The 10,728-nt window shown below is 38.1% G+C and overlaps 1 long non-coding RNA gene across 2 annotated transcripts; it reads left to right on the top strand.

Moving 5' to 3' along the window:
* Positions 1 to 2,480: 2,480 nt before the first annotated feature.
* Positions 2,481 to 4,856, top strand: LOC311087619. Of its 2 annotated transcripts, none has more exons than XR_014607324.1 (4): positions 2,481 to 2,742; positions 3,453 to 3,637; positions 3,732 to 3,828; positions 4,464 to 4,856. It is a non-coding gene; the product is annotated as an uncharacterized lncRNA (long non-coding RNA). The 2 variants fall into 2 exon arrangements; XR_014607325.1 differs by having other exon boundaries at positions 2,484 to 2,742; positions 3,729 to 3,828.
* The last annotated feature ends 5,872 nt before the right edge of the window (positions 4,857 to 10,728 follow it).

The raw sequence follows: 10,728 nt of genomic DNA, 5'->3' as shown, positions 1-10,728 counted from the left end.
AATTCATTACAGAAATAACATGACTCTGAAAGGGAAGTTAATGCTGCATCACCCACTAAGCAAAATGATGTCCAAAACACGTCTTTTCAATGTCTTTGTCACAAAAGTCGGACGTTGAAAAGACGTCCACTGAGGAGCCAGAGTGAAAGTTTTTATGACGTCTTTTTTTGACGTGTTCTGCACGTCCGATATCTAGACGTTCATCGAACCTTCGTAGAAAGTTAAAACTAGTTCAGATGTGGTCACTGTGGCCATATTTCAACATCATTTATGGTCTCATTTAGACATAATTACTTTGACTATTGCTGTCAGATGATCTTAGTGAGAATTAACAGAGGTTTAGATGTTGATATTTGTTTAATTTGAAGTGTCACCATTGTGGTGATCAGTGTTTGCTTTAGTTGGGCTCTTGTAGTAAACCTGCAAGTCTCAGTCTGCAGTCAGTAAACCTGTCTCACTGTCTTCTGTGAAAGACATAGGCAGCAGAGAGCAATGTTCGCTGCCGTCGCTCTCTGCTGCCGTTGTCTTTCACAGAAGACAGCATCTGAAACACACCATAAGACGGACTCAGGACTTGTAAAGTGTGTGTGTGTGTGTGTGTGTGTTTTTGTTTGTTTGTGTGTGTTTGTGTGTGTGTTTTACGCAACCTGGTCTCACAGGATTCCGTGAAATGTCCACGGGTCCTTAACTCAAAATCCGTGCAGCCATCACGGAATCGCCCCAAATTCCGTGATTCGGCCACGGATATTACTCCAACGCAAGTCAATGACACTGACCTTCCGTGGTCCACACACGGATACCCGTTTCAATGACGGAGTACAGATCTCACTCAATCGACGTGCTTTCTCATTTGGAAACGCAACATTTGAAGTATTTGTGAACTTTTCCAACATCAAATGCCATAATGACGTTAACCTGACTGTTATTGTAGCTATTGCATTGTCCTGTCATCATAAAATTTCGGTTTGTTTCAGTTAGCCTAACCAAAGTCCCGTGATGGCACCACGGACCTCAACAACCTGACCTCACTCATGGACGTTGTAATGTTGCTGGCTTGTTTAGGAACTTATAAGCTTTAGGTCGACTGTGTTGCAATGGCATGTAATTAACTTGACATTTTGTCTCGTCCTGTCATCATCAAATCCAGTTTGATGGCGTTTTACACCTATTGCTCGCTTGGCTATAGTCAGATCTAAAATCTGTGGTAGGAGCACGGATTGAGTCTGTGGTGAGACCACGGATAACTCCAACTCGCAAGTCAATGACACTCATCTTCCGTGGTCCACACACGGATATTCGTTTCAATGACAGAGAACTGACCTCACTCACTGGATGGTGTGATGTTGCTCACTTGTTTAGACACTTGAAAGCTTTATGTCGACTGTGTTGCAATTTTGTCTTGTCCTGTCATCATAAAATCCAGTTTGATGGCGTTTTACACCTATTGCTCGCTTGGCTATAGTCAGATCTAAAATCTGTGGTAGGAGCACGGATTGAGTCTGTGGTGAGACCACGGATAACTCCAACTCGCAAGTCAATGACACTCATCTTCCGTGGTCCACACACGGATATTCGTTTCAATGACAGAGAACTGACCTCACTCACTGGATGGTGTGATGTTGCTCACTTGTTTAGACACTTGAAAGCTTTATGTCGACTGTGTTGCAATTTTGTCTTGTCCTGTCATCATAAAATCCAGTTTGATGGCGTTTTACACCTATTGCTCGCTTGGCTATAGTCAGATCTAAAATCTGTGATAGGAGCACGGATTGAGTCTGTGGTGAGACCACGGATAACTCCAACGTTCGTGGTATGGTCACGTAATTTAATCTATTGATTCGTGCCATTTTTCGTCTTTCGTGATCACAGCTCGATTATTTCTGCCTGTGTCGGCTGCAGCAGAGAAGCTGTTTAATCAACATTTATTCACGAGATCTTATCGTGGTTTATGTATTTTTTTAATGTTATTATTTTGGTCTTATTGCCAGGGAAGCTGGATAGTTTTGCTGTTTATTGATATTTTTAAAATGATATTTTATTAGTAGGAAATCGCGCTGAAGAAGTCTCGTTCCGAACACATCGCGATATTTGGCATCAGTTCACGTGTGTCAGCTGTTGGTAAGTAGCATAGTAAATAAATACCTAAATACGCTGTCCTAATAATGTGTGATATAATGTCTTTTCTGTTTGTCCATATTAATCTGCCAAATATATCTGTCATTTCCACGGAGACTTTGCGTTTCATTGCTTTCTAATTCAAAATGATTAAACACTGCCTGTCACGTGACGTGCTATAGGCTTAGATATATCAGATTAAAAATAGTACAATTAGTTCCAAAGTTGTATTTGTAGTAGAAGCACAGTAAAAACAACACTTACCATGCTTTTACCACAGTAACCCTAGTTTTACTGTGATAGGGTGTGGTAAAAGGACAGTAACCACAAAACTTACCATGCTTTTACCTCTGTATTGATAGTTTTAAAGTGATATTTGTTGTAAATGCATATTAACCACAACACTTGCCATGCTTTTAACGCTTTATAATGTAACATCCAATATTTGTAAGGTAAATCAGTACTTTTTCCTTTAAATAATCCTATATATTATACATAATGATATTTTCTTTTCTCTTTTTTCAGCTGAAAAGACTAAAAGGGCCTTTCGGACTCAGTCAGCCCATTATTGTTTGAGGAGAAGTAAACGGAGGAGACGGAAAGCTGCAAAGGCAAATATTCACAATGGTATGTATGTGTTGGTTTGAACCCTAAATCAAACATTTTATCAAGCGTTTGTTGTTTCTTAAAACTTTTCTCACAAAACCCATAGCCCAATCAGTACAAACATAGTCTGAAAGTCTTAATAATTCACAAGATTTAACAAGTTGTCAAATTCGTACGATACTCGTACATATTTGTATACTCGTACACAATCCTGCAGCTTTTACTTCTAGTGCTGTCATTGGCTACTGCCTCAATTCCTGTACATATTTATTGCGATATTTGTAAATCAGTTGCGCCACTTCTTGGAAAGTTGACGGATGTCACACACACTGTCAGAAAGTTTATATTAATTGCAAATTGGTCCCCGTCTGTTCATGTTCCAGTGATACATGATGTCTCTCCACACCTCATAACCTACCTCTGTTTGCAAGAGTGGAAAAGCTTATCTGACTTGTCACATGACATCAGATACTCGATTATTTTGTCATAATCAGATCAGTTACACTGCTGATAACTGTCCCGTTTGCATGTAAATCATTTTCATATGATTATTGCTTGCTATTAAAGACATACTTTTATTCATAGAAATGCCCACATATCAGTGAACTTATAACATAAAAATGCTTTTAACATTTAATTATGCAACACTCTTTACAGAAAACATATCCTACAGTTATAAACTGACTATTTGCAAGTAATGTATTAAAATTACCTTCCTTTCTGTTTTGCAGGATTACTTAGTCCTTTTTTTTAAAGCTCTACAATATCAAACTCAACAGCTCTTTTAGGAGCCAACCATTACAAGAGCTACTAGTGAGTCGCAGCGAATCTTGCCGTGATCAGCCCTTCCCAGGTGAAGTTTCTAGAATATTGCAATCAGTATTTACTCATCAAATGTTCTCTCCTGAATCATATGGTAAATTAACTTATTTAATACTGTCTTAATTTATGTTTCAGGAACAATAGTAATTGCACATAGAGTAAGTCGAGACTTTCTTGTTTTACAGCAGAGAAGGAAGACCAGTCCTTATATCAACGCAAGCTAATCGAATAAGTCCTTTGTTTCGGGTAAGGAAGGAACATCTGGTGCCCAAAGAAGACAGAAAAGTGAGCGAGTCCATTGGTATGTCTTGAATTGAAACAATGCTGTAAAATGTAGTACATAATTTGATGTTGACAATTTTACATTGTACAGATTTTCACTTGGTTTTTGATAATGTGAAGCTCTTGAAACAAGTGACAGAAGAGTATGTTGTCTGGAAAGAAATCAAGCATCACTGGCAAAGGCTCAAAAGAGACCATGCCTTTCTTAAAGATCTTTTAAAATAGGTTGCTGTTGATATGGGTAAAACTGTTTTTGTTCAGTGCTTAGCTTATATTATGTGCTCCAATATATATATATATATATATAATACTTCAATGTGTATATTATATAATGTACTGACTGCTGCTTTGTAAATTTATGTAAGGAACAGGCAACTCTGGCCCTTTGCATTCTACTTTTTGAGGTTAATTAAGAGTTAACCTCCAACCCTAATCGAGCACATCTGAAAATTTTAACCAAAGTCTTCAGGTTTACTTCTAGACAATAGGCAGGAGGGTTTGAGTTCGGAGCTAAATCTGCAGGACAGTGGACGCTGAGGGCCAGAGTAAACCATCACTGCTTTAAATAACGCAGAACATAAGCTGACCCGACTGTCCATTAAACAACTTTATTTGAATGGTTTCTGTTTTACTTTCAGACCAGGACTGGAGAACGCCTGACAATGGGATGTTGAGACTTCTTCCTCTGGCTGAGAAAAGCTACACCACATCAGTGATCACATCTTCTGTTCTTCAACTGAACAAGCTGTTTAGACGAGGAAGAAGAACACAAACACGATAGAGACATGTTCAGGGAAGAGCAAGAAACCAGTTTAGCTGTGATAATGAATCATTATTTTCCAACACAATATCAAATCTGTTTTCTGTAGGTGACTGAATATGATTCTCTGGCACTAATTTTATGGCTTCAGCAGCTGTGAGTGGACTATTATGATGTTAATGTATTTTTGAAGACACATTTTTATTTATCTTGAATCTCATTTGTCTTTATGCTACTTTATCAACTTTATTCTGTGTCCTCCAATAAAGTGTTGTTTAATAAAGTATGGTGACGACTATTGTGTTTTGAAAGTGGTGTTTGGTACAGTAAATAGACATTTTTATTTGAGAAATTTTAATTTCTTATTTCTTTAGTTTAATTCATTAAAAAATAACTAGGCCTACATATAATTAATAACTTATAAATTACTACATATAATTAATGACCATGATTCTTTTACTTGGGACATAAAAAATGTAGATCTGGTTAATGATATTTGGGACAACAATGCAACAAAAGTTACACATACTTGCATGTATGCCAGTTTGCAGTGAAATAAAAGGAAGCTATGTGAATAACAAGAGGCTCCAGTGGGCTATCTTGCTATAAATACTTAAAACTTAATTGAAGATGATCCATGTTGATCATTCTAGCACATCTACAACTGCTTTTCGAATGAAAGCATATATCACTGATGTCAGGCATATAAGCAGCAAGAGGGGGTGAAAAGGAAATGTTGGCACTGTTTTTTTTAATTTTTTTATTGAATGGTGCATTACCCTTGTGTAATAGTAATAGTGTGTGTAGATCTGTGTAGATTATACTGCCCCTCCACCCCCAGGGGCCCAGCAATGGCCCCCAGAAGAGCAAACAAATGCACATTTCAAATGGCTGTAACTCGAAGTCCGGTTAGTGTATCAAAGAGAAAATCCGCAGGACGACTGCTTATGCTATGTATAATAAATAATGTTGGCCACAGTTTTCAGATATATATGGAAAGCTGGCATAAAGGTTATTTTTAAAGTGCTCACAGTAAAATATCAAATTTCAGCCTGTCCCTCATATATGTCATAAAGGTTTGCACAATGAACAAATTTAGATATCCAGTTGTCCATTAAATATATAATTTATTTAACATTTATTGTTTTATTACTAAACGTTTTAAACTACATTACCCACATATCTCTGTCATTCTATCAGTGGAACAGGAAGCATTGTTCTGTAGTTCATTGAAATGTGCAGACATGCTTAGGGTTAGGGTTAGGATCTCGGTAAAGGAGTAATTTCTCACATTATAGAGACACTTTATAGTTAGCTTAATGTATAACTAATGTAATAATAACACCAAACCATACTTTGTAACATGAAGCGCCAGTTTATATGGGTTAAACGATTGTCCAATCACAGCGAGTTCTGCGATAAAGTCACAGCCAATAAAAACCCAGCTGAACAAATGCGTCACACTTACATGCCCATTTATGGCAAATGATGACAGATCTCTTCTGGTTCCGGCTGCAGGGATAGATACCTTAAATATTTAATATTTAGGCTGTTAAACATGTATTATTTCTAATTAAATTATAAAACTCATATTTAAAAACAAAAGACTCTTTGTGTGGTTACCGTCCAAAAACGAGTTCACATGATCAATGACACAAATTTGCTTATTTGATTAGACTGATGCATAAATACATTTGAAAGAGAAACTTTTTTCTAAGCAATGGCCTACAGCAGGGTAGTTTTGCAGTATTTTAATTAAAGATAATTGCATGTAGGCCTACTAAAGTGCTTCTAACATTAACAGTGTATGTATAGTATATTAAAGGTATATCAATTATATTCAAATAAATGTAACAAAAGCACAATGAATGGACACAATTTTGAAAGCTTATTCCAATATTTAATGTCAAACTGTTTAAAGACAAATGTAGCGCCAAAACTACTGGACAACAGTATAAAAATCAGTTAATTAAAAATATCCAGAGACAGGGGCAATCTATTATAGTGACACATACATTAACGTTAAAAAAATTCCTATGATGAAGTTATATATTTACAAACCAAAAGATGAGATTCAACTTTGTTATGTGAAAATACATTTGTTTCGTCGCTTTAAAGAACAAATAGGCAAAAACATAAGCACAACATTTTACATTTTCAACTTTCATTCTATATCCTTGTGGTTATTGGTCACTTTTGTTGTAACTATGCAATGATTATGACCTTTAGCAAAACACCTGATGAGCACTGACCCTTTTTTATAAAGGCATTAGGCAGACATCAAGTACAGTTTATGAAGCTGAAAAGAGAAAACAAAATGCTTTAACAACATGGAAAAAGATAAATCACTATGTTCAATATTGGTTCTGCATATATCAAAGAGATCCTGAGGAGGAGTGGGACTCCACATGAAGACTTTCAGAAACTGTGACAGAGCAAAGGGTGCACCTCGCTGGACACATCCTACACATGCCCAAACAACAACACCCAAACACAGTGATGAAGTGGACACTGGACACCGCCAGGAGGATGCAGGAGACAGGGAAGACCAAGGTAGACACAGAGACAGATGTTTCACAAAGACCTGAAGAATGTCAGTGTCCCATGGGAAGATGTGGAGAACATGGCCACGGATCGAATATGCTGGAGGACACTTGTTGCCCAATGTGCCCAGCACAGCACTTGATGATGACGTTGTGAGTTTATCCATAACCGTGGGATATGTTTTCTGTAAAGAGTGTTGCATAATTAAATGTTAAAAGCATTTTTATGTTATAAGTTCACTGATATGTGGGCATTTCTATGAATAAAAGTATGTCTTTAATAGCAAGCAATAATCATATGAAAATGATTTACATGCAAACGGGACAGTTATCAGCAGTGTAACTGATCTGATTATGACAAAATAATCGAGTATCTGATGTCATGTGACAAGTCAGATAAGCTTTTCCACTCTTGCAAACAGAGGTAGGTTATGAGGTGTGGAGAGACATCATGTATCACTGGAACATGAACAGACGGGGACCAATTTGCAATTAATATAAACTTTCTGACAGTGTGTGTGACATCCGTCAACTTTCCAAGAAGTGGCGCAACTGATTTACAAATATCGCAATAAATATGTACAGGAATTGAGGCAGTAGCCAATGACAGCACTAGAAGTAAAAGCTGCAGGATTGTGTACGAGTATACAAATATGTACGAGTATCGTACGAATTTGACAACTTGTTAAATCTTGTGAATTATTAAGACTTTCAGACTATGTTTGTACTGATTGGGATATGGGTTTTGTGAGAAAAGTTTTAAGAAACAACAAACGCTTGATAAAATGTTTGATTTAGGGTTCAAACCAACACATACATACCATTGTGAATATTTGCCTTTGCAGCTTTCCGTCTCCTCCGTTTACTTCTCCTCAAACAATAATGGGCTGACTGAGTCCGAAAGGCCCTTTTAGTCTTTTCAGCTGAAAAAAGAGAAAAGAAAATATCATTATGTATAATATATAGGATTATTTAAAGGAAAAAGTACTGATTTACCTTACAAATATTGGATGTTACATTATAAAGCGTTAAAAGCATGGCAAGTGTTGTGGTTAATATGCATTTACAACAAATATCACTTTAAAACTATCAATACAGAGGTAAAAGCATGGTAAGTTTTGTGGTTACTGTCCTTTTACCACACCCTATCACAGTAAAACTAGGGTTACTGTGGTAAAAGCATGGTAAGTGTTGTTTTTACTGTGCTTCTACTACAAATACAACTTTGGAACTAATTGTACTATTTTTAATCTGATATATCTAAGCCTGTAGCACGTCACGTGACAGGCAGTGTTTAATCATTTTGAATTAGAAAGCAATGAAACGCAAAGTCTCCGTGGAAATGACAGATATATTTGGCAGATTAATATGGACAAACAGAAAAGACATTATATCACACATTATTAGGACAGCGTATTTAGGTATTTATTTACTAGGCTACTTACCAACAGCTGACACACGTGAACTGATGCCAAATATCGCGATGTGTTCGGAACGAGACTTCTTCAGCGCGATTTCCTACTAATAAAATATCATTTTAAAAATATCAATAAACAGCAAAACTATCCAGCTTCCCTGGCAATAAGACCAAAATAATAACATTAAAAAAATACATAAACCACGATAAGATCTCGTGAATAAATGTTGATTAAACAGCTTCTCTGCTGCAGCCGACACAGGCAGAAATAATCGAGCTGTGATCACGAAAGACGAAAAATGGCACGAATCAATAGATTCAATTACGTGACCATACCACGAACGTTGGAGTTATCCGTGGTCTCACCACAGACTCAATCCGTGCTCCTATCACAGATTTTAGATCTGACTATAGCCAAGCGAGCAATAGGTGTAAAACGCCATCAAACTGGATTTTATGACGACAGGACAAGACAAAATTGCAACACAGTCGACATAAAGCTTTCAAGTGTCTAAACAAGTGAGCAACATCACACCATCCAGTGAGTGAGGTCAGTTCTCTGTCATTGAAACGAATATCCGTGTGTGGACCACGGAAGATGAGTGTCATTGACTTGCGAGTTGGAGTTATCCGTGGTCTCACCACAGACTCAATCCGTGCTCCTACCACAGATTTTAGATCTGACTATAGCCAAGCGAGCAATAGGTGTAAAACGCCATCAAACTGGATTTGATGATGACAGGACGAGACAAAATGTCAAGTTAATTACATGCCATTGCAACACAGTCGACCTAAAGCTTATAAGTTCCTAAACAAGCCAGCAACATTACAACGTCCATGAGTGAGGTCAGGTTGTTGAGGTCCGTGGTGCCATCACGGGACTTTGGTTAGGCTAACTGAAACAAACCGAAATTTTATGATGACAGGACAATGCAATAGCTTCAATAACAGTCAGGTTAACGTCATTATGGCATTTGATGTTGGAAAAGTTCACAAATACTTCAAATGTTGCGTTTCCAAATGAGAAAGCACGTCGATTGAGTGAGATCTGTACTCCGTCATTGAAACGGGTATCCGTGTGTGGACCACGGAAGGTCAGTGTCATTGACTTGCGTTGGAGTAATATCCGTGGCCGAATCACGGAATTTGGGGCGATTCCGTGATGGCTGCACGGATTTTGAGTTAAGGACCCGTGGACATTTCACGGAATCCTGTGAGACCAGGTTGCATTTACCTGAAGCAGGAGCGGTGATACAGACGTCCCTTCACCAAAACCCTCTGAATGAGATGAACACGTGTGTGACAGACACTTTTATCTGAAGATCTGATCACATCTGATGAGAACTGAGAGAATGTGAACAGAGAGATGAATAACAGACAGACAGACAGAGAGGGAGACTGACAGAAAGACGGACAGAGACAGACAGACAGAGACAGACATATATACAAATGGACAGACAGACAGAGGGACAGACAGAGACAGACAGACAGACAGAGGGGCATACAGACAGACATACAGACAGATGGACAGACAGAGGGACAGACAGACATATATACAAATGGACAGACAGACAGAGGGACAGACAGACAGACATACAGACAGATGGACAGACAGAGGGACAGACAGACATATATACAAATGGACAGGCAGACAGAGGGACAGACAGAGACAGACAGACAGACAGACAGACAGAGGGGCATACAGACAGACATACAGACAGATGGACAGACAGAGGGACAGACAGACATATAGACAAATGGACAGACAGGCAGAGGGACAGACAGACAGATACCTGAGTGCGAGTCTGTTCTTGTCTTCTGGTTCTGCTAAGTTCAGCATTCACAGGAATCTTCTGACTGTCTGATCAGATCCAGAGATTATCAATCAATTTCAGCTCTACTGAATCATGATGAACATGTGAGATCTTCATTAGTTTACAGTTTCTCATGATCCGTACCCAGAGGTTTTCCATTAAAGACACAGTAGAGCTGTGAGACGTAAGTAGGGTTGGGTACCGAAACTCGGTTCCAATTGGGAACCGGTTCCGACGTAAACGGTAGTAACCAGACCGAATAAGAACGAAACTTTCGGTGCCTGATTTCGGTGCCTGACGTTTTTTACCGCCCCCTATAAAACATCTCGCGGCACGAATGATCCAATAATAAAACATCTCCAGTTAACC

The sequence above is a fragment of the Abramis brama genome (assembly GCF_963993115.1).
Source record: "Abramis brama genome assembly, chromosome: 1".
Lineage (NCBI taxonomy): Eukaryota > Metazoa > Chordata > Actinopteri > Cypriniformes > Leuciscidae > Abramis > Abramis brama.
Note: the sequence above shows the minus strand (reverse complement) of the source record. Positions and strands in the feature narration are given on the sequence as shown.